We start from the raw sequence: 25,540 nt of genomic DNA, 5'->3' as shown, positions 1-25,540 counted from the left end.
GTGTGTGTGTGTGTGTGTGTGTGTGTGTGTGTGTGTGTGTGTGTGTGTGTGTGTGTGTGTTGGACTGGCCAAAAAGTTAGTTCGGGATTGTCCAGAAGATGGCTCTAGTAGTGCTTAGTTGTCTTTAACTTTATTCAACAATTTTGTTAGATTGTATTGTGACAGCTGTCATACCAGTGTGCATTTAAAAAAGAAAATCAAAATTGGTGAATTTTTGTGTAGCCATTTTAATATTGAAGATGGAAGAAGAAAAGCAACATTTTTGGCATATTGTGCTTTATTATTTCAAGAAAGATAAAAACGCAACTGAAACACAAAAAAAGATTTGTGCAGTCTATGGATAAAGTGCTGTGACTGATCAAACGTCAAAAGTGGTTTGCGAAGTTTCGTGCTGGACGATGCTCCGTGGTCGCGTAGACCAGTTGAAGTTGATAGCGATCAAATCAAGACGTTAATTGAGAACAATCAACATTATACCACAAAGGAGATAGCTGCTGACATACTCAAAATATCCAACTCAAGCGTTGAAAATCATTTGCACCACCTTGGTTATGTGAATTGCTTTGATGTTTGGGTTCCACATAAGTTAAGCGAAAAAAAACCTTCTTGACTGTATTTCCACATGCAATTCTCTACTTAAACATAACAAAAACGTTTCATTTTTAAAACAAATTGTGACAGGCAAGGAAAAGTGAACACTGTACAATGTTGTGGAATGGAAGAGATCGTGGGGGAAGTGAAATGAGCTACTGCCAACCACACCAAAGGCCAGTCTTCATCCAAAGAAGGTGATGTTGTGTATATGGTGGGACTGGAAGGGCGTCCTCTATTATGAGCTCCTTCCGGAAAAACAAATGATTAGTTGCAACAAGTGCTGCTCTCAATTAGACCAGCTGAAAGCAGCACTCGACAAAAAGCATCTGGAGTTAGTCAACAGAAACCACATAATCTTCCATCAGGATAACACAAGACCGCATGTTTCTTTGATGACCAGGCAAAACTCTGACAGCTTGGCTGGGAAGTTCTGATTCATCTGCCATATTCACCAGACATTGTGCCTTCGGATTTCCATTTATTTTGGTCTTTACAAAATTCTCTTAATGGAAAAAAATTTCAATTCTCTGGAAGACTGTAAAATGCACCTGGAACAGTTCTTTGCTGAAAAAGATAAAAAGTTTTGGGAAGACGAAATTCTGAAGTTGCCTGAAAAATGGCAGAAAGTTGTGGGACAAAAGGGTGAATACGTTGTTCAATAAATTTCTTGGTGATAATGAAAAATGTGTCATTATTTTTACTTAAAAACCAAAGGAACTCTTTGGGCAACCCAATATATATATCCCCTCCCCCACCTTTTTTTTTAAGATTTCTATCTTAGAACAAATAATGTCTGACGCTTAGATGGTTAACCTTCAGTTTATCATGGTAACTGAACTGTATAGAAACCAAACCACAGATATTATTGAAAATATTTGAGTATCCATTCATTTGTAAGAGGAAATTCAGGGTTAGAGTTAGGTTGAGTCAAACATATGGCAGAATCCAAAGGATTCATATTGTTTACTCAAACTGGAATGAAACTAATTGTTTTCTGTTTGTTCCTGTAAGTACATTTGTCTGCAGGCAAGGTAAGGTTCCTTTTTAAAAGGGCATGGTTTTGTGTTGGGAGCTCTGGAGCTGAGAAAATGAGGGCTACTGCTCTGGGCCACACTGCCACCTGGGGGCTAATAGGAAACTCTGTCACGGTGTTGTAGTCAGTGCCAGAAATCTTTGAAATTGACCCTGGTTCTATTAAGACAAATACCAAAACACCATTATCTGTAGGCACCAATATAACGCTGTTGGCTTACCTAGTAATGTGGTATGATACAATATTATAAAAGCATGTTTAAAAATTTAATGTGATACTTCCATATTACTTTTTTTTGCTGTCTTGTACTTTTCCCCTGTATTTTAAGATATTGCCAATTATCTTGAGACAAAGTTAATGCACATTTCCTGGATCCTTTTATATGTATACTGCTACTTAGTACTTATAAAGAGTATTATATGCATACTGGTAATAGTTTCTAATTTATACCATAAAATTGATTAGTCAATGAATGTTCTTTTCCTAGCCCAAGTATTTTGAACATATGTAAGCATTTTTATAATGTTGATATGTATGCAGTTATTTAATTTAAATGTTTTTTCTGAAAGGTGATTTTCTTTTATTAAGTATAATGCCACTGGATTATTTGACACTTTAAAATGTATAGCTGAAAAACAAAAATTGTATGATTCCACTTATATGAGATGCCTACGATAGTCAAATTCATAGAGACAAGAAAGCAGGATAGTGACTGTCAGGGGCCAGGGAGAGAAGGGAGAGAATTGGAAGTTAGCGTTTAATGGGCACAGAATTTCAGTTTGGGATGATGAGAAAGTTCAGGAAATGGATAGTGGTTGGTGATGGTTACACAACAATGTGACTGTACTTTTAAAAATTTTTTTGGCTGCATTGGGTCTTCGTTGCCATGCATGGGCTTTCTCTAGTTGCACCAGAGCAGGAGCTACTGTTCCTTGCGGTGCGCAGGCTGCTCATTGCGGTGTCTTCTCTTGTTGCAGAGCTCAGGCTCTAGGCACACGTGCTTCAGTAATTGTAGCACCCAGGCTCAGTAGTTGCGGCACGTGGGCCCTAGAGCGCAGGCTCAGTAGTTGTGACTTGTGGGCTCTGGGGTACGTGGGCTTCAGTAGTTGCAGTGCGCAGGCTCAGTGGTTGTGACGCACGGGCTTAGTTGCTCCGCGGCATGTGGGATCTTCCCGGACCAGGGATCAAACCCGTGTCCCCTGCATTGGCAGGCAGATTCTTAACCACTGTGCCACCAGGGAAGTCCCTGTGACTGTACTTAGTGCCACTGAATTGTATGCTTAAAAATGGTTAACATGGTAAATTTTATGTTTTATACACTTTACCACAGTCGAAAATGTATTACTGTACTAGTAGGGTTGAACGGTACCCTTTCTTAGGGCATAGGAAGGAGTACGTACATGAATTTAATTTGAAAAGCACATGTTACGTGCTAGAAGCTTTACATATAGAAAGCTAGAATCCTATGAGGTATATATACTTATTAATAACTTTCCTTTACCCATTAAGAAACTAAAGCTCAAAGAGGTTTGTTTGTAACAAATTTACAAACAGCCTACTGTTTGCTCAACTCAGGATAATTTGTCGGAAGTACAAAACTTCTAAGCTACTAAAAGATGTAGCTGAGGCTTAGATCTATTTCTGTCTCATCCTAAGGCAGGTACTCTTCCTATTCTATTACCTTACCTTCCATGAGAATATTTCAGCTTCATGTCACAGTGAAATACTGACATGGCATTCTGTTATACTATAGATTCTGACATGTTACGGTTCAAGACGGGAAACAGAAAAATCACATAGCAGCAGTGGGAGCACCCTGAGATAACCCCAAGCTGTGTGTAACATCTGTGGCCTTTAAACAGTTCATGTCTAATTTGAGTAGACTGTGTGTGGTGGAAATGACTCATGTACCATGAGGTCATCTATTACAGTATTTTTTATTTTGAATTAATTTCCCATCAGATATAAAGTCAGTGCTTCTCTTTAGAATACCAAGAGTCTCTAAGGGAAGAGATTCACTCTTGTATCTATTTGCTATTTTAAATTGCATCCTTCATTCCTATCTGCTTTTCCTGCTTTCCTTTGGGAGACTCCTTCTTTCCAACAAAAGAAAATGAAGGTTTTCTCATCATGATAAATAATTTAATAGAAAATGTCTCAATATAATTAAGATTTTCAAACTCTAGTCATAGAATCAGTGTTTTCCAAAATACTATAAACAAAAGACTTTTAGAATAAACAACAGATAATGATCTGGGCAGTCCCTTTATATTTGTAGTAATCTGATTTCACATATGTACCTTTCCAATTACCCTTCAGAAATGGAATATTTGATATACCGTAAAACTAAATCAATCCTACTTCTCTTGAACCCTAGTTCTTTTATTTTTTTACAGTACGCGTGCCTCTCACTGTTGTGGCCTCTCCCGTTGCGGAGCACAGTCTCCGGACGCGCAGGCTCAGCGGCCATGGCTCACGGGCCCAGCCGCTCCGCGGCATGTGGGATCTTCCCGGACCGGGGCACGAACCCGTGTCACCTGCATCAGCAGGTGGACTCTCAACCACTGTGCCACCAGAAAAGCCCGAACCCTAGTTCTTTAACTATCCTTAGTAGCCATGGAGGTAATCCCCCCAGTAAGAGTGTAGTTGCTAAATCACTGCCTAATTACTTGATTTTCTTTATTTACAAAAATGAATATTTGGTAAAATACCTAGATTTTTGAATGATGTTATGTTATCTGATTACATAGAAACAGTTTACATATTTTCTTAACATGTTCTGCAAAACACTTACAGTACTGAAACACTCTGGAATGCTTCTTTGGAAGCCAAGGAGCTTGTTGCTGACATAGTAATAATTTGGTTGTTTGCACATTTTATAAAATATTAAAATGTAAGTTACCACATTCCTTAAATAACTCATGGTGAGATGTTATCTCTGAAGTGTTGGCTTGTGAGTAGGAGGGAAATTATATGTTACAGTGTTATATAAAACTGACTCATATGAGTGGGTAAAAAATCCTGAGAATATCAGGACACCCACACTTGCAAAAGCCAATATGTGCCATTTCTCTTTACACCATGTTCCAGCAGGCTGCTTAAGTGAGCTGTATTCATTAAAGAAATTGCTATACTTTCTTTCATTGCCTTGGTGAAAACTTCCTGTTAAAAAAAGTGAAATAACATTTTTTATCCTTTAGGATAAAAAGTTTGATTCAGTATTTGAAGTAATTCACTTCTCCGTGCTTGTGTGGGTTTTTTGTTTGTTTGTTTTTTTGTTTTAATTAGGTAAAATCAAGAGAATAAAGCACACCTGCTTTTGGAATATTTTAGAATATTTATTAAATCCTAAATAAACACAATTAAATATTTTTTAGCAAGTAGTATTCCAGGTCTTGATAAACAGCTAAACAGCTAACTCACGCTGTTTTACTGATAGTGACAAAAAGAGAAGAATGTTACATTGATCAGTAGTTAACTGTTACTTGGAGCAGTTAAAACTGGTCACTGGGAGAGTGAATGGTTGATTTGTAGTAACATTAAATATTCTTATATATATATTTGTTGTATTATCCAAAATGTTGTTTTGGTAGGTTTTCACAAATTATATTTTGTATGGAGATTTTTTTTGTTGTTTGATTTTTAAAGACTGCTTTCTAGGTTCTTTCACTACATGCTAACTAAGCCTTACTGTTTTTTTGGAATTCTCTTTCCTCTTTTAACCAAGATTCTTTGTCCAAACTCAAAATCTCAACCAATACTTAAAAAAAAAAAAAAGTTTTTATTTTGTTGACAGGAATGCTAACTTCATTTGAAAATAGCAGAAGGGCAGCTCTTGCTGTGAAACAAGCCTCTAAAGAAACTTAAATTTATGTTATTTAATTGTTTTAAGATCTCTGCAATGGTGGTGGTGTTATCCCAGCTTTTTTGAAGAGGAAGCTGTAGCTTTGAGAGATAAAGTAACTTGCCCATCTAATGACATAGTTGGGATTTTAACCTAGCCGAAACCTCTGTTCTCAGTTTTTCTTGTGTTATAACCATAATATATCTACATCTGTACATAAATCTTTTTATGAGAGGTGTTTTGCTGCTGCTTACAGATGTACCATATATGTGATTTCTATTGCATTGCATGCCTGTCTCAGACTTTGTTTTAAAAAAAATCTAACAAGCAATTCGTCTCCTTTATCTTCTCAAAAAGAGATTCTATTCAAACTGATGTCTATTATGATTATTATGGATACATTTTTTAAATGAATTTAAAATTATTAATCATATTCTTAATCTGATAATGATTAAAATAACTCTCCTTATGGCCAGATAGTTTTTTATCTTAGAATGGTCATACCTCATCATGTAGCTAAAATAGTGATCAAATAACCAATATTATTTTTATGAGCTGCTTGCTTTAGTAAAGAGGAAGCACTAAAGTATTTTAAGTAACTTTAATTTCTGTGATATATATAGATATAGATATATTAGGTATGTATGTATGTTTATCTTTGTGTGTTTGTGCGTGTCAGATAAAATTTTAATTAGGGTATGTTGCACATGTAGAAAACTATTGATTTCCCATTCTTTCAGAGTCTTTTTTTAGTCAATGAAAATTTAATTTGATCAGCAGGGACCTATAGAGGTTTAATTTTAAATTATAATCAATTGTATTTGTGGTGATCATTACTCAGATTCATGTAGAATCGTTATTTTTTATCACTTACACTTTAATTTCTATGATCTCATTTTAGATGTTACTCCTACTGTATGCAGGTACATATGTTGAGGTGGATAATTCTTGATGATTTTCTCAATGTTGAGTATTACCAGATAGGAGTAGAATTCAAGCTGTTTATGACAACTGACCTTAGTTCTCACCACCAAATCATTGTGTGCAAATATGTGTTTCTCAGATCTGTGAGAAATTTTTATTTTGTCATTTTATTTTGATGATAAAAAATAAGTTCCATAGGTAAAAACTAATTTCCAGAATGAATTCCCAATTGGAATGACTTAGAATGACTTAGAATTAGAATTGGACTTTGTTTCTCAGACAGGGTCCAACTACCCAGTTTGTGAGGTCATTTCAAATAAATACCCATTGAATGGCTCTGCATTGGGCACAGAGAGAGGCCCGTGAAATGCAGAAATGAATAATACATTGTCTTATCTTCAAGAGATACACTGCCTAGGGCTTCTCTGGTGGCGCAGTGGTTAAGAATCCGCCTGCCAGTGCAGGGGGCATGGGTTCGAGCTCTGGTCCGGGATGATCCCACATGCCTTGGAGCAACTAAGCCCGTGTGCCACAACTACTGAGCCTGCCCTCTAGAGCCCATGAGCCACAACTACTGAGCCCGCATGCCACTCCGCAACAAGAGAAGCCACCACAATGAGAAGCCCACACAGCGCAACGAAGAGTATTCCCTGCTCAGTGCAACTAGAGAAAGCCCATACTCAGCAACGAAGATCCAACCCAGCCAAAAATAAATAAATAAAATAAATTAATTTAAAAAAAGAAAGAAATACACCGCCTAGGGGTCTTCCTTGGTGGTCCAGTGGTTAAGCCTCCATGCTTCCACTGCAGGGGGCATGGGTTCGATCCCTGGTCAGGGAACTAAGATCCCACATCCCACATGCCGCATAGTGCGGCCAAAAAGATAAAAAAGATAAAAAGAAATACACTGCCTAATAGCACAAGATACATAAAGAAATTTTCTTACAGTGTGATAGGTGTCACAGTAGAAGGATGTTCAAAGTATAGAGGGCATACTGAAGGAAGATGGAAGCATGGAACAAAGGTGGTTTCAGAATGTTTCTCAAGGGACTAAGCTAGGTTTTGGGAAGGACAAATACACATTTACTAACAGAGTGGAATACAGATAGGGAGTTGTAATTGGATGTTTTAGCAAAGCGAACAGTGTTTAGGGAAATATCATATGGAAGAAGAATCCACTGTTGTTCCAGAAGATTATTTTAAAGATTTTTTTTCTTGCTTTGCAAGTGCAACAGTGCAGTAACAGAGCATTTATCAAATAGTACTTGCACTGATCTAAGTTTCCAGCCATCTGTGATCATTGCTAAGTATAAATGGTGGCACTAATGAAAAATGAAGCAACTAGACAGCAGGCAATAAGAGGGAAATGGAAGGATAAGATGCCTGGATTATCTGCCAACTTTTTAAACTTTTTATACATTACTATAGTTCACTGAAAATTTAACTTTTTTTTTTTTTTGCGGTACACGGGCCTCTCACTGTTGTGGCCTCTCCCGTTGTGGAGCACAGGCTCCGGACGTGCAGGCTCAGCGGCCATGGCTCACAGGCCCAGCTGCTCTGCGGCATGTGGGATCTTCCCGGACTGGGATCCTCCTGGACCAGGGCACAAACCCGTGTCCCCTGCATCGGCAGCGGACTCTCAACCACTGCGCCACCAGGGAAGCCGTAACTTTTTTTTTTAAGATTTAATTTTACTTTTTTTTTTTGGCTGCATTGGGTCTTTGTTGCTGTGCATGGGCTTTCTCTAGTTGTGGCGAGTGAGGGCTACTCTTCGTTGCAGTGCACGGGCTTCTCATTGCAGTGGCTTCTTGTTACAGAGTATAGGCTCTAGGCGTGCGGGCTTCAGTAGTTGCAGCATGTGGGCTCGGTAGTTGTGGCGCACAGGCTTAGTTGCTCCACGGCATGTGGGATCTTCCCTGACCAGGGATCAAATCCATGTCCCCTGCATTGGCAGGCGGATTCCTAACCACTGTGCCACCAGGGAAGTCCCTATACGTTGTTTAAAGTATAAAGCCTGTGCAGAATTTATTTATTCAACACATGTATATTGAGCTGGTGTCCCTGCTTTAAAAATCATTATCCCCACTTTACAATCCAGAAAACTAAGGTACAGAGGTGAAGTAATTTTCTTAGTAGTGTAAAAGGAGGAGCCAGCATACATTTTGTTTCCAGAGAACTTGTTTAAAGAAATTGTAAAAATGTCAGTGGGTCTGTAGTAGTGGGGGTGAGAGAGGCACGAAATGAGGCTGGACGCTTGGCTGTGAATATAGAGAGAGGCAAAGTAAGGACCATAGAGGCATTCTTGTTTGTTTTTTAGGTGGGTAATTCTTAGCATGTGTAAATGCTAATAAAAATGATCCAGCAAAGGCAGAGAATTAGAAGGCACAGATGACAGAAAGGATAATCAATACTGAAGTTTCTGAGAATGTAAGACAGGGCAGGACCCCTCACAAGAGGGAAAGAAATGAGCATGGTACAGATACAGGTGAATTAAAGTTGGTGTTAGGAAGTTAGAGGTGGTTAATATATCACATGTGTCAGCCTTTTGGGATGCTTTACTTGTGCACATTATCTTTAACTGATCTCTGTGATATACCTGAAAGAACAACCACATTCAGTTTAGAAGTGCTCATCTGGGAGTCTAATTACAGAAGAGAATGGGACAGGAGGCTTGGTATTTGGGAGTCTTAAGGGGGAAAGCTGTGACTGCATAGCACAAGGGGGAAAATGAGGTAATACTCTGCTCAGTTGTTTATATGGAGAATGAAAACCACTTAGCACAGTCTCAAGCTGAGTCCAGGAGAAAGTGTAACAGGAAATACAAACTAAGCCATAGGAAGAGTAATTGGACCGAGAGAGACATAACGTCTCCAGTTCATCTACTTTAAAGGAAATGAAAACCTCCTATCTACAATAATAATGATAGCATTACATTTAAAGAATCTAAACTTTTTCAAGAGCTTCTATATTCTATATACAGTAACTTTTCAGATCATTGAATAATAGAATTCTAAAACTGAGGGATCCTTGTATACTATTATTGTCCATTTAATGGAACAGATAACTGAGACCCATCCATAAAGGTTAAATGATTCAGCTAAGATCTGAAACACAGGTTTTAGTGGCAAGGTCCAAACTTGAACCTCAGGTTTCTAACTTACAGTTTACTGTTCTTTCCACCATACCATGTGGCCTCCCATTTCAACATATTATTAAAACTATTTTTGCAAGACCCTTATGTGCATTTGAAGATCCTCGCCTCCAAACATTTTCCCTCTTATAATAATTTATTCATCCATTCTTCATGTGTTTTGTTTTTCTTCTTTATTATCCTAGTAACTCTCCTCAGAGTTCTCAGCATTAAATCGATATTTCTCTTTGACTATCTCATTTAGATTGTCAGCTACTTGGTCTGCAAAATATCTGTTAGATGAAACCATCAACTTTCTTTTGCTACTCAATTAATATTCATGATGTGATAAGATAAAATACGCTCAGTGAATATGCTATTTCCTTATTAACTTACATTTCAATTACCTTATTTTAAAATTATATCAGGGCATCTTTTTAAAAATTTTTTAATTTAATTTTATTTACTTTTTTATATAGTAGGTTCTTATTAGTCATCAGTTTTATATACATCAGTGTGTACATGTCAGTCCCAATCGCCCAATTCATCACACCACCATCCCCAACCCCCTGTGGCTTTCCCCCCTTGGTGTCCATACATTTGTTCTCTACATCTGTGTCTCAACTTTTGCCCTGCAAACCGGTTCATCAGTACCATTTTTCTAGGTTCCACATACATGCGTTAATATACGATATTTGTTTTTCTCTTTCTGACTTACTTCACTCCTTATGACAGTCTCTAGATCCATCAACGTCTCTACAAATGACCCAATTTCATTCTGGCTGAGTAATATTCCATTGTATATATCTACCACATCTTCTTTATCCATTTGTCTGTTGATGGGCATTTACGTTGCTTCTATGACCTGGCTATTGTAAATAGTGCTGCAATGAACATTGGGGTGTATGTGTATTTTTGAATTAAGGTTTTATCTCGGTATATGCCCAGTATTGGGATTGCTGGGTCACATGGTAATTCTATTTTTAGTTTTTTAAGGAACCTCCATACTGTTCTCCATAGTGGCTGTATCCATTTACATTCCCACCAACAGTGTGAGAGGGTTCCATTTTCTCCACACCCTCTCCAGCATTTGTTGTTTGTAGATTTTCTGATGATACGCATTCTAACTGGTGTGAGGTGATACCTCATTGTAGTTTTGATTTGCATTACTCTGATAATTAGTGATGTTGAGAAGCTTTTCATGTGCTTCTTGGCCATCTATATGTCTTCTTTGGAGAAATGTCTATTTAGGTCTTCTGCCCATTTTTGGATTGGGCTGTTTGTTTCTTTAATATTGAGGTGCATGAGCTGTTTATATATTTTGGAGATTAGTCCTTTGTCCATTGATTCGTTTGCAAATATTTTCTCCCATTCTGAGGGTTGTCTTTTCGTCTTGTTTATGGTTTCCTTTGCTGTTCAAAAGCATTGAAGTTTCATTAAGTCCCTTTTGTTTATTTTTGTTTTTATTTCCATTACTCTAGGAGGTGGATCAAAAAGGATCTTGCTGTGATTTATGTCAAAGAGTGTTCTAAGTTTTCCTCTAAGAGTTTTATAGTGTCCGGTCTTGCATTTAGGTCTCGAATCCATTTTGAGTTTATTTTTGTGTATGGTGTTAGGGAGTGTTCTAATTGCATTCTTTTACATTTAGCTGTCCAGTTTTCCCAGCACCACTTACTGAAGAGACTGTCATTTCTCCATTGTATATCCTTGCCTCCTTTGTCATAGATTAGTTGACCATAGGTGTGTGGGTTTATCTCTGGGCTTTCTATCTTGTTCCATTGATATGTTTCTGTTTTTGTGGCAGTACCATATTGTCTTGATTACTCTAGCTTTGTAGTATAGTGTGAAGTCAGGGAGTCTAATTCCTCCAGCTCTGTTTTTTTCCCTCAAGACTGCTTTGGCTATTTGGGGTCTTTTGTGTCTCCATACAAATTTTAAGATTTTTTGTTCTAGTTCCGTAAAAAATACCATTGGTAATTTGATAGGGATTGCACTGAATCTGTAGATTGCTTTGGGTAGTATAGTCATTTTCACGATATTGATTCTTCCAATCCAAGAACATGGTATATCTCTCCATCTGTTGGTACCATCTTTAATTTCTTTCATCAGTGTCTTATAGTTTTCTGCATACAGGTCTTTTGTCTCCCTAGGTAGGTTTATTCCTAGGTATTTTATTCTTTTTGTTGCAGTGGTAAATGGGAGTGTTTCCTTAATTTCTCTTTCAGATTTTTCATCATCAGTGTATAAGAATGCAAGAGATTTCTGTGCATTAATTTTGTATCCTGCTACTTTACCAAATTCATTGATTAGCTCTAGTAGTTTTCTGGTAGCATCTTTAGGATTCTGTACATATAGCATCACGTCATCTGCAAACAGTGACAGCTTTACTTCTTCTTTTCCGATTTGAATCCCTTTTATTTCTTTTTATTCTCTGATTGCCGTGGCTAGGACTTCCAAAACTACGTTGGGTAATAGTGGTGAGAGTGGACATCCTTGTCTTGTTCCTGATCTTAGAGGAAATGCTTTCAGCTTTCCACTATTGAGCATGATGTTTGCTGTGAGTTTGTCATATATGGCCTTTATTATGTTGAGGTAGGTTACCTCTATGCCTACTTTCTGGAGGGTTTTTATCATAAATGGGTGTTGAATTTTGTCAAAAGCTTTTTCTGCATCTATTGAGATAATCATATGGTTTTTATTCTTCAATTTGTTAATATGGTGTATCACATTGATTTGCGTGTATTGAAGAATCCTTGAATCCCTGGGATAAATCTCACTTGATCATGATGTATGATCCTTTAAATGTGTTGTTGGATTCTCTTTGCTGGTGTTTTGTTGAGGATTTTTGCATCTATGTTCATCAGTGATATTGGTCTGTAATTTTCTTTTTCTGTAGTATCTTTGTCTGGTTTTGGTATCAGGATGATGGTGGCCTCATAGAATGAGGTTGGGAGTGTTCTCTGCAATTTTTTGGAAGAGTTTGAGAAGGATGGGTGTTAGCTCTTCTCTAAATGTTTGATAGAATTCACCTGTGAAGCCATCTGGTCCTGGACTTTTGTTTGTTGGAAGATTTTTAATCACAGTTTCAATTTCATTACTTGTGTTTGGTCTGTTCCTATTTTCTATTTCTTCCTGGTTCAGTCTTGGAAGGTTATACCTTTCTAAGAATTTGTCCATTTTTTCCAGGTTGTCCATTTTATTGGCATAGAGTTTCTTGTAGTAGTCTCTTAGAATGCTTTGTATTTCTGCAGTGTCTGTTGTAATGTCTCCTTTTTCATTTCTAATTTTATTGATTTGAGTCCTCTCCCTCTTCTTCTTGATGAGTCTGGCTAATGGTTTATCAATGTTGTTTATCTTCTCAGAGAACCAGCTTTTAGTTTTATTGATCTTTGCTATTGTTTTCTTTGTTTCTATTTCATTTATTTCTGCTCTGATCTTTATGATTTCTTTCCTTCTGCTAACTTTGGGTTTTGTTCGTTCCTTCTCTAGTTCATTTAGGTGTAAGGTTAGATTGTTTACTTGAGATTTTTCTTGTTTCTTGAGGTAGGCTTGTATAACTATAAACGTCCCTCTTAGAACTGCTTTTGCTGCATCCCATAGTTTTTGGATCATCGTGTTTTCATTGTCATTTGTCTCTAGATATTTTTTGATTTCCTCTGATTTCTTCAGTGATTTCTAGGTTATTTAGTAACGTATTGTTTAGCCTCCATGTGTTTGTGTTCTTTACACTTTTTTCCCTGTAATTCATTTCTAATCTCATAGCATTGTGGTCGGAAAAGATGCTTGATATGATTTCAGTTTTTAAATTTACTGAGGCTTGATTTGTGACCCAACATGTGATCTATCTTGGAGAATGTTCCATGCACACTTGAGAAGAAAGTGTAATCTGCTATTTTTGGATGGAATGTCCTAGAAATAGCAATTAAATCTATCTATCGTGTCATTTAATGCTTCTGTTTCCTTATTTATTTTCATTTTGGATGATCTGTCCATTGCTGTAACTGAGGTGTTAAAGTCCCCCACTATTATTGTGTTACTGTTGATTTCCTCTTTTATAGCTGTTAGCAGTTGCTTTATGTATTGAGGTGCTCCTGTGTTGGGGGCATATATATTTATAATTGTTATATCTTCTTGGATTGATCTCTTGATCATTATGTAGTGTCCTTCCTTGTCTCTTGTAACATTCATTTTAAAGTCCATTTTATCTGATATGAGTATTGCTATGCCAGCTTTCTTTTAATTTCCATTTGCATGGAATATCTTTTTCCATCCTCTCACTTCAGTCTGTATGTGTCCTTAGGTCTGAAGTGGGTCTCTTGTAGACAGCATATATACGGGTCTTGTTTTTGTATCCATTCAGCAAGCCTGTTTCTTTTGGGGTCTCTTGTAGACAGCATATATACGGGTCTTGTTTTTGTATCCATTCAGCAAGCCTGTTTCTTTCGGTTGGAACATTTAATACATTTCACGTTTATGGTAATTATCGATATGTATGTTCCTATGACCATTTTCTTAATTGTTTTGGGTTTCTTTTTGTAGGTCTTTTTTTCTCTTGTGTTTCCCACTTAGAGAAGTTTCTGTTGTAGAGCTGGTTTGGTGGTACTGAATTCTCTTAGCTTTTGCTTGTCTGTAAATCTTTTGATTTCTCCTTCGAATCTGAATGAGATCCTTGCTGGGTGGAGTATTCTTGGTTGTAGGTACTTCCCTTTCATCACTTTAAACTTATCATGCCACTCCCTTCTGACTTGTAGATTTTCTGCTGAGAAATCAGCTGTTAACCTTATGGGAGTTCCCTTGTATGTTATTTGTCATTTTTCCCTTGTTGCTTTCAATAATTTTTCTTTGTCTTAATTTTTGCTAATTTGATTACTATGTGTCTTGGCATGTTTCTCCTTGGGTTTATCCTGTATGGCACTCTCTGCGCTTCCTGGACTTGGGTGGCTATTTCCTTTCCCATGTTAGGGAAGTTTTTGACTCTAATCTCTTCAGATATTTTCTTGGGTCCTTTCTCGCTCTCTTCTCCTTCTGGGATCCCTGTAATGCGAATGTTGTTCCATTTAACGTTGTCTCAGAGGTCTCTTAGGCTGTCTTCATTTCTTTTCATTCTTTTTTCTTTATTCTCTTCCACAGCAGTGAATTTCACCATTCTGTCTTCCAGGTCACTTATCCATTCTTCTGACCCAGTTATTCTGCTATTGATTTCTTCTAGTGTAGTTTTCATTTCAGTTATTGTATTGTTCATCTCTGTTTGTTTGTTCTTTAATTCTTCTAGGTCTTTGTTAAACATGTCTTGCATCTTCTCCATCTTTGCCTCCATTCTTTTTAAAGGGTCCTGGATCATCTTCACTATCATTATTCTGAATTATTCTTCTGGAAAGTTGCCTATCTCCACTACATTTAGTTGTTTTTCTGGGGTTTTATCTTGTTCCTTCATCTGGTACATAGCTCTATGCCTTTTCATCTTGTCTGTCTTTCTGTGAATGTGGTTTTTGTTCCACAGGCTGCAGGATTGTAGTTCTTCTTGCTTCTGCTGCCTGCCCTCTGGTGGCTGAGGCTATCTAAGAGGCTTGTCCAGGGCCTCCTTTTAAAATTTTAATTTTAACTTTTATTTTTCTTCATTTAGGTATCTTTTAAAGTCTAAAAATTCAGGTCAAGTGGCAGTTCATCATCATTCTCAGATGTAATCAGACTGGCTATTCCAAGGGGACTTTGGTGAACAAATGCAGAAATGACATTTCATATTTTTCTGAATTCTGTTTTTTTCTTTTGGTGGATTGAATCAATTTGCAGAACATGAAACTGAATATGTATGTGAAGTTGAAAATAAATGTTTAATGACTCAGACTTGTACTCCTGGATGTAGATTTCATTAAGTTCTTATAGGAACAGATGGGTAGGATGATGACAGAATTAGGTAACTGCCACTTAAGGGGGAAATGTTTATATGAACTTTAAAAAGCAACAAGAACTAAGGATTTCTTAATCTAAGATATCTTGCATGGGTGTCCTTTGATAAGTCTGCTTAGGATTCTTTTCCTCAACCATAGAATGAAGAGGCTTATACATCATACCTACTATGCACCTCGAACCGGGGGATACCATCCCATTCCTAACCTTTGTTTATCCTCTTCTCCTTCTGCTCTTCTGTGTACTGAAATAACTTCTCCCACCCCATTTTTAATTCCTCTTGATGCTAGTTTTTACTCAGGCTGAGGCTGTTTCTGAGCTCATCCTGCCTGCCTGAACTACAAAAGCTTCTAATTAAATGGTATTGGAGTAGTTTGTACAGTTTTCTTTTCAAGGAGAGCCAGTGTCCCAACACATCTAAATAGTCTCCCATTTAGCAACTCTCATCAGCTTTTAAAATATTAAATGGTAGAAAGATCCTTATACTGCAGGAGTTAGATGCCTGGCATATCCAGGCTGTAAAATCAGCATATGTACTAGTTAACTTTCTTACTGTAGGTGTTTCTGAACCGCCCCTCAAGTTTTTATGAAATCAGCTTGCAGGGGCCAGGCAAGTGCCACATCCCAGTGTGGCAGGTTGTTTGCAAAGTAGCACATACATCATTTCTCAGGGGTACAGCTGCTACTCGGGTTGAGCCAGTTGTCATGTCAGAGGACCCATTCAGTGTTGTCAGATTTCCCAGTTTTTCAAAGATGTTTTGTGTGTGTGAAATATTCTAATTTTTACATATTAGCAACTAATGTGAATTTCCAAAAAGCACTCTGGGGCTGAAGCAAATTCTCCTGTAAGCCTGACTGCCAGTTTGCAACCTCTGTTCTAAGGAGAACAGTGTGACATGGATCTTGGACCTCCACACTGCCTCCAGTGCTACCACTGCCATTTTACCCTGGCTCTGGAGACACTGGGGGGCTCTAGGGCTGTATAGGAGGAAGAACAAAAGGAGGTGAGAACTTACTTGGTTAAGTTGTATTACCTTAGATGTTACGCTTTTTGAAGAGGAAAAGTGTTAAGCAAACACCCATTTTCCTCTGAGAAACACTTTTTTGGGTAAGTTTAGGTCAAAATGATAACAGCTTAATTTGGTTTCAAAAACTGACCTTACTTCTTTGTTGAAATTGACTCTAGAACATCTTTGAGATTTTCTTTGAGATAAAAATAATTTAACCCTTTTTTCTTGTCTCTTTTGCTTCCTAAAATTATGAGAATTGTAGATATTGGCATCTTCCACAGATGCAGCAAACTTTAATGTGTAGAAGCTCATGATTTTATAAATGGATGGATTTGAAACTTTTCCTTCCAAGGTAAAAGTACTTATTTTCTCTGAATTAAACCTAGTTCTCAAACTTAAGACTCTAAAGTCAGTATTGGTAGCCAATTCCTCTGTCAATCAGGAGAAACTTTCTGATACATTTTTGTGGGAAAACAGAAGGAAAAGTAGGGATAATTGCCATTTGTAAGCAAGAGCTAATGCAGTTTCTGGAAAGATAAGAACATTACAAATGACCCAATGAAAATTCCTAGTTACTTATGTCATTGTCTCATAAAATTGTTTTAAATGTTTAACGTAGATCTTTTCAAATATGTATATGTGTGTGTGACAAGTAGATCCCCCAAGCCCAATTCCATCACTGGATTTTTTTTTTAAAGCAAATCACAGGCTTTTAAATGCTATGTGTGGTTGTATGTGTGTGCTCATCTTAGTTATATGGAATCATAGTTATAGGTTATTTGTATAACTGGATGCACCCTTGGGGAACATGTTTTTAAAGTTACCCTTGGGGTCTCATGTACAGGCAGGTAGGAGCTTTGTAGTATTTGTGGTCAATTGAAGTAATGAAAATGCCTTTGTGAGATTTGTTGGGGAGAGTGTCTATTGGTGCCTTTCTCTTTTTACCCAGTAGTTGAAGTGTTTATTAGTGGCGGTTTATTCACATGTATGTATAAGTGTATCTCTCTGAAGATTGAATAAGTAAGGTAATTTTTTGGTTTTATTCTACTTTAAATTACACTTGCCTTCTAATTTGAATTCACATCTAATTCAGTCTTTTCCAGGCTAAGAATGTTTATTGGATTCTTACTTTGCCTGGAGACCCTGCTAAATTATTTACAGGTTTTAAGTTATTTAATCCTTCTGACAATCTTTTTGAGACATAAACTATTGTCCAGGTTTTGCTGATGAATAAATTGGGCTCAATGAATTTGATGTTTCTCAGCCAGAAAATGGCAGCACCCCTTTTTGCATAGTTTGACATCAGAACATCTTTTTCATCATACCCCAATGCCAAAGAGCCTGTTCAGAGTTGTACTGTCAGTATAAGTACAGTATTTTCAGTTTATAAGCTCACAGCTTTAGACCCATACTTATAGTACTGTACTCTAATATCATAATTTACTATAATATGAATACTGATTATACTTAGCTATAACAAAAAACCTCTTTATGAACTTGTCACCAAATCTAATTTACAGGCATTTTGCTTACCACTTAATTGGTTGCAAAGGTCAAACCTGCCACTGTTATACATAGTATAATATGTGAGTCACTTGTACATCAACTATCTAGGAGTGATGATGGTAATCATTACAGGTTTTCACACTCATCCTTAATGAAAATATCAGCCTCAGTGATCATTTTCAAGTCTATACTCTGTCACTATCTAATAGAACTTTCTGTGATGAAGGAAATGTTCTATATCTATGGCTGTCCAATATAGTACCTGCTAGCTAGTATGGCTTAAGAACTTAAAATGTGGCTAGTGTGACAGAAGGGCTGAATTTTAAGATTTTATTTAATTTTAATTAACTCAGATTTAATTTGGCTAGTGGCTACCATAATGGACAGCATAGCTCTAAGGGATTATAGTTTGTATTTGATATGATTTATATGTGTTATAAAATGTGTTTAAGACAAAAATAGAGTGCTTAAAGGAATTTGGTCTTGAAAAACCTTATTGGAGCAAGGAGCATAGTTTATTAAATTTAGCACCTAATACCTTTGAAGAAAATGAGAAATTGCCCTTACTCAGATACCAGAGACCTTTGGAATTAAATTTTCTTCCATTTATTTTATGTAAAAAATCACCAAGCATGGGGACTTACCTGGTGGCGCAGTGGTTGGGACTCCATGCTCCCAGTGCAGGGGGCCCGGGTTCAATCCCCAGTTGGGGATCTAGATCCCACACGCGTGCCGCAACTAAGGAGCCCACCTGCTGCAACTAAGACCCAGCGCAACCAAATAAATAAATAAATATTTTTAAAAATCATTAAGCAGGAAGTTAGAAATATTATTTAACTGATAATAATGCTTCTGGATGGGTGGAAAATTTTAAGTTCACAAGTTGTTAGCCATTCAGTCAATTTACTATTTAAGCAGTAGGTAGGAAAATAAAATTATCATTGCAGTAGGGACTTCTTATGGCTACATTTATAAAACATTTTGAAATAGCAAATCTTAGGTAAGTCAGGAAGAGAATTTTAAAAATCTCAAATACCTAGATTCTCCCACCCCTCACTGATCACTTTCCCACCCTCTGAATATTATGATGTGTTCCCTTACTGTTTCAAGTGACTTTGTATAATGAGAAATGTTACTGATAGTGGTGGTGTGCCTATGAGGATGATGAAGACAAAGGGGACGTAAGTCTTGATAGCCAGAGTTTTAAACTTTAATATTTGGGATAAATCAACTAAAGATTTGTTGTTTGAAATTCTTTCCATTTTTAACTTAATTTTTTTTCATGGCCACTGTCAGATTAGTGTAAATAAGTCAGGCTGCAGCTTCTTTTTTCTAAGTTGTTTTCCAGAGTTGGTACTCCAGGAGATTATGTTGTCATTGCAAATAGATCCTGCTAACAATGACTATGTTGTAAAAAGTTTTTCTTTTTTTAAAATAATTAATTAATTAATTTTTGGCTGCTTTGGGTCTTCGTTGCTGCATGGGGCTTTCTCTGGTTGAGGTGAGTGGGGGCTACTCTTCGTTGTGGTGCGCAGGCTTCTCATTGCGGTGGCTTCTCTTGTTGCAGAGCATGGGCTCTAGGCGCATGGGCTTCAGTGCTTGCTGCACGCAGGCTCAGTAGTTGTGGCTCACTGGCTATAGAGCACAGGCTCAGTAGTTGGGGCACACGGGCTTAGTTGCTCCACGGCATGTGGGATCTTCCCAGACCAGGGCTCGAACCCGTGTCCCCTGCATTGGCAGGCGTATTCTTAACCACTGCACCACCAGAGAAGTCCAAAAAAAAGGTTTTCTTCATTAGGGGAATTTCCAGATATGTTATGCTTCTGAAACTGGATGAAAACTTTTTTCTTTATTCAGTTCTTATTTTTAAGGTCTTTATTTTTTCCAGATTTTGAAAGACAAGTAGAAATATAAAATAATGTATGTTTTTTAAAAAAAATCAAAGAGATAAACATAATTCCTTGGTGAAGCAAAGGATCCTGCTTTCTTCTCTCAGGGTCTCTCTTCAACAGAATAATAATAAGGCATTTTTAATAGGAATTTATAGTGATATTCATTCTCCTCTGGGCATGCTTCTTTCTTTTTCCTTTGATTTGAGCTTCAAACTTTGCTCTGGACAGATTGAGGCACTAACACAGTTAGTTAGAGTAAGCTGAAAATGTATTAAAATGAGATGAAGAGATAAGTTTTATTAGCATATTGATGGTATTGCAGCCCCAAATATCTCGTGTATATGTTTTAATTGAGAGATGAATGAGGCAGAAAGAGTTAACAAAGTAGAATGATTATGTTTCTTCTATAACTACCAATTCCATTATTACTGTGCTGTGGTCCTCTGAAATGTTAGAATCTGGGAATCTGTCTGTCATGTATATAAGAAATAGTCGTGATAGCTTTCATTTGGCTTTGTTGTTGTTGTTACTCAAGTGGAGATTATAAAGAGTAACATGGGCGGGGTGGGTTGGGGGGGAAGAGGATTCAATAAATCTAGATTAGAATTCCCCAGTCACAGTGTCTGTTAGACTAGCTATTAAGAGATGTGGATTCTAGTTTTAGTTCTAATGTTAATTAGGTTGTATTGATCTTGAGTAGGTGGCTTAACCTCTCTTGATCATTGTTTTACTTTTCCCTTCAAATATGTATTAGGGTTCTCCAGAGAAACAGAACTAGTAGGATGATATATAGATATCCCATTAGTTACCCCCGCCCCCTGGATTGGCTCATGTGATTATGGAGGCTGAGAAGTCCAAAGATCTGCAGTTGGAAAGCTGGATTGCTAGGAGAGCCAGTGGTGTAGGTCTAGTCCAGGTCTGAAGGCCTAAGAGCCAGAGGAATCAAAGGTGTAAGTTCTAGTCCAAAAGTCATAGGTTTGAGGCCCAAGAAGAACCAATGTTTCAGTTCAAGTACAAAGGCAGGAAAAAAAACATTGTGTCAGTTTGAAGGCAGTCAAGGCAGTAGGAGTTCTTTCTTACTTGCAGGAGGGTCAGCCTTTTTGTTTTATTCAGGTCTTCAACTGATTGGATAGGATCCACCCAGATTAGGGAGGGCAATATGCTTTACTTAGTCTGCTGATTCAAATTGCTAATTTTATCCCGAAACATCCTTACAGACATACCCAGGATAATACTCAACCAAATGTCTGGGCACCCCATGGCCCAGTCAAGCTGACATATAAAGTTAACCATCATACTATTCCTTTTTTCTCCCATTTTAAGGTGAAACATTTTAGTACATTCAAAATAATATATGTAATGTGTTGTTTCTAATAAAGCAAAATAATAAAATTAGCATTGTCAGCCTACAACCCAAAATAGAATATTAGTGATAGTATTATGTTTAGTACAGGGTGGTTTTATTTTGCTTTGCTTTCATATGAAGGGATTAGAATCGATCTCTATTTCCTCATTATAAAATTTTTTGATTCCAAATAATTTTTTTGCTCTTTGCATCACTTTCTTTTGTCCTCAATAGAGTCCAGTGTCCCTGAAATACCAATCTAATAAGTGGTTGAGCAATTAACATAGTAGATAGTAAAAATGGTGATTCTTCTCTGAACTCTAGACTTATTAACATCTTTCTATTTGCATGTCTAATAGACATATCAAAACACAATATATCTAAAACAGATCTATATTACAGATTCAATGCAATCCCTATCAAGATTCCAGCTGCCTCTTCGTATAGAATTGACAAGCTGATCCTAAAATTCATATGGAAATGTAAGGAGACCCAGAATAGGAAGAACAATTTTGAAAGGAAAGGATTCACATTTCCCTATTTCAAAACCACTAAAAATAAAATCAGAAACAAAAGATACCACAGAAATACAAAGGATCATGAGACTACAGTAAACAATTAAATGCCAACAAATTTGACAATCTAGGAGAAATGGATAAATTCCTAGAAACATACAACCTACCAAGATTAAATCATGAGGAAATAGAAAATCGGAACAGACCACTAGTAACAAGATTGAATCCCAACAAACAAAAGTCCAGGACCAGATGGCCTCACTATGAATTCTACCAAACATTCAAAGGAGAATGAATATCAGTTCTTCTCAAATTCTTCCAAAAAACAGAAGAGGAGGGAACACTTCCAAACTCATTTTATGAGGCCAGCATTACCCTGATACCAAAACCAGATAAAGACACTGCAAGAAAAGAAAATTACAGGTCAGTATCTCTGATGAACATAAATATAAAAATCTCAACAAAATATTAGAAAGCCAAATTCAACAATACATACACTATGATCAAACAGGATTTATTCCAGGGATGCAGCAATGGTTCAACATCTGCAAATCAATCAATGTGATACACCACAGTAATAGAATGAAGGATAAAAACCATAGTCATTTCAGTAAATGCAGAAAAAGCATTTGACAAAATTTAACCGCCATTTATTATAAAAACTCTCAACAAAGAGAGTATAGAGGGAACGTACCTCAGTATAATAAAGGCTATATATGACAAGCCCACAGCTAACATCATACTCAACAGTGAAAAGCTGAAATCTTTTCCTCTAACATCAGGAACAAGACAAGGAAGGCCACTTTTATTCAACATATTATTGGAAATCCTAGCCAGAGCCATTAGAAAAGAAAAAGAAATAAAAGGCATCCAAATTAGAAAGGAAGAAGTAAAACTGTCACTATTTGCAGAAGGCATGTATAGAAAACCCTAAAAACAATACCAAAAAACTGTTAGAACTAATCAACAAATTTGTAAAGTTTCAGGGTACAAAATTAATATACAAGAATCTGTTGCATTTCTATACACTAATAATGAACTATCAGGAAAGAGAAATTAAGAAAATAATTTTATTTACAGTTGCATCAGAAAGAATACAATACCTTGAGATAAATTTAGCTGTGGAAGTAAAAGACCTGTACACTGAAAACTATAAGATATTGATGAAAGAAATTGAAGAAGATACAAAGAAATGAAAAGACATTCCATGCTCATGGACTGGAAGAATTAATATTGTTAAAATGTCAATACTACCCAAAGCAATCTACTGATTCAATGCAGCTTCTATCAAAATTCTCATGGCATTTTTCATAGAAATAAAACAAACAGTTCTAAAATTTGATTGGAGCCACAAAAGACCCTGAATAGCCAAAGCAATCTTGAGAAAGAAGAACAAAGCTGGAGGCATCATGCTCCCTGATTTCAAACTGCATTTCAAAGCTATAGTAATCAAAGCAGTATGGTACTGGCATAAAAACAGACACATAGTTCAATGGAATGTAATAGAGCCCAGAAATAAACACACGAATATATATGGTCAATTAATTTATGACAGTAAAACTAAGAATATACAATGGGAATGAAGAGTCTCTTTAATAAATGGCATTGGGAAAACTGGACAGCCACCTGCGAAAGAACGATTCTGGACCACTATCTTACACCATACACAAAAATTAACTCAAAATGGATTAAAGACTTGCATGTAAGACGTGAAACCATAGCACTCCTAGAAGAAAACATTAGGTGATAAGGTCCTCGACGGTGATGATTTTTTGTATCTGACAGCAAAAGCACAGGCAACAAAACCAAAAATAAACAAATTGGACTATATCAAACTAAAAAGTTTCTGCACAGCAAAGGAAATCATCAACAAAATGAAAAGGCAACATACCAAATGGGAGAAAATATATTTGCAAACTGTATATCTGATAAGAGGTTAATATACAAAATATGTAAGGAACTCGTGCAACTCAATAACAAAAAAACAAACAATCTGATTTAAAAGTGGGAAGAAGGGCTTCCCTGGTGGCGCAGTGGTTGGGAGCCCGCCTGCCGATGCAGGGGGCATGGGTTCATGCCCCAGTCTGGGAAGATCCCACATGCCGCAGAGTGGCTGGGCCCGTGAGCCATGGCCGCTGAGCCTGCTCGTCCGGAGCCTGTGTTCTGCAATGGGATAGGCCACAGCAGTGAGAGGCCCGCGTACCACAAAAAAAAAAAAAAAAAAAAAAAAGTGGGAAGAAGATCTGAATAGACCTTTTTCCAAAGAAGACATACAGATGGCCAACAGGTACGTAGAAAGATGCTTAACATCACTAATCATCAGGGAAATGCAAATCAAAACAACAATGAGATATCATCTTACACCTACTGGAGTGGCTTCTTTCAAAAAGACAAGAAATCACAAGTGTTTGTGAGGATGTAGAGAAAAGGGAACCCTTGTTCACTGTTGGTGGGAATGAAAATTGGTGCAGCCATTATGGAAAACAGTATGGAGATTCCCCAAATTATTAAAAATAGAATTACCATATCATCCAGCAGTTTCACTTCTGGGTATTCATCCGAAGAAAATGAAAACACTAACTCAAAAACATATATATTCTCCTGTGCTCATTGCAGCATTGTTTCCAATAGCCAAGACATAGAGACAACCTAAGTGTTCATTATGGGTGAATGGTAATGAAAATGTCATATATAAATCTTTATATTTATACACACACACAGTGGAATATTATTCAGCCATAAAAATGAAGGAAATTTTGCCACTTGTGACAACATGGATGTACCTTGAGGGCATTATGCTAAGTGAAATAAGTCAGATTTGGAAAGACATATACTATATGATCTCACTTATATGCAGATCTAAACAAAAGCAAACAAAAACAGAAAAGCAAAACCAAAACAGTAACAGCAACCAAAAAACTCAGGTTCATAAATGCAGAGAATAGATTGGTGGTTGACAGAGGCAGGGGATTAGGGAGGATGGGAAAAATGGGTGAAGGGGTCAAAAGGTGTAAACTTCCAGTGATAAAATAAGTCATGGGGATGTAATGTCCAACATGGTGACTATACTTAATAATACTGTATTGCATATTTGAAAGTTTCTCAGAAATTAGATCTTAAAATTTCTCATCACAAGAAACAAAAATTTTGTAACTATGTATGATGACAGATCTTAACTAAACTTATTGTGGTGATCATTTTGTTATATATATTTACAAGTATCAAATTATGTTGTACACTTGAAACTAATGTAATGTTATATGTCAATTATATCTCAGTAAAAAAAACCCAAAAAACTACTACAAGGCTGCAGTAACAAAGACTATGTGATCTGGCATAAGGAGAGACATATAGATCAATGGAATACAGTTGAGAGGCCAGAAACAAATGCATACATCTATGGCCAGATGATATTTGACAAGAGTACTGAGACTATTCAGTGGAAGAAAGAATAGTCTTTTCAACAAAAAATCCTGCAGCAACTGTTAATCTACATGCAAAAGAATGAAGTTGGATCCCTACATTACACTGTTACAAAACTTAATTTCTCAAAATGGATAAAAGATTTAAACATAAGAGTTAAAACTATAAACCTTTTAAAAGAGGTGTAAATCTTTGTGACTGGGAAGTAGGAAGTTTCTTAGATATGATGACTAAAATATGCAACCAAATAAAAAATAGATAGACTGGATTTAATCAAAATTTAAAACTTTTGTTCTTAAAAAGATACAACAAAATGTAAAGATAACCTACAGAATGGGAGAAAATATTTATAAATCATGTATCTGATAAAGGACTTATATCAGGAATGTATTTTTAAAAACTCTCTCTTTTTTTTTT

At 36.6% G+C, this 25,540-nt stretch overlaps 1 protein-coding gene across 1 annotated transcript in view; it reads left to right on the top strand.

Moving 5' to 3' along the window:
- The window catches only part of ZRANB3 (zinc finger RANBP2-type containing 3), a 233,468-nt gene that overhangs the window by 18,358 nt on the left and 189,570 nt on the right, over positions 1 to 25,540 (top strand). The gene's annotated exons all lie outside the window — the stretch shown is intronic.

The sequence above is a fragment of the Lipotes vexillifer genome, unplaced genomic scaffold, assembly GCF_000442215.2.
Source record: "Lipotes vexillifer unplaced genomic scaffold, Lipotes_vexillifer_v1.1 scaffold233, whole genome shotgun sequence".
Lineage (NCBI taxonomy): Eukaryota > Metazoa > Chordata > Mammalia > Artiodactyla > Lipotidae > Lipotes > Lipotes vexillifer.
Note: the sequence above shows the minus strand (reverse complement) of the source record. Positions and strands in the feature narration are given on the sequence as shown.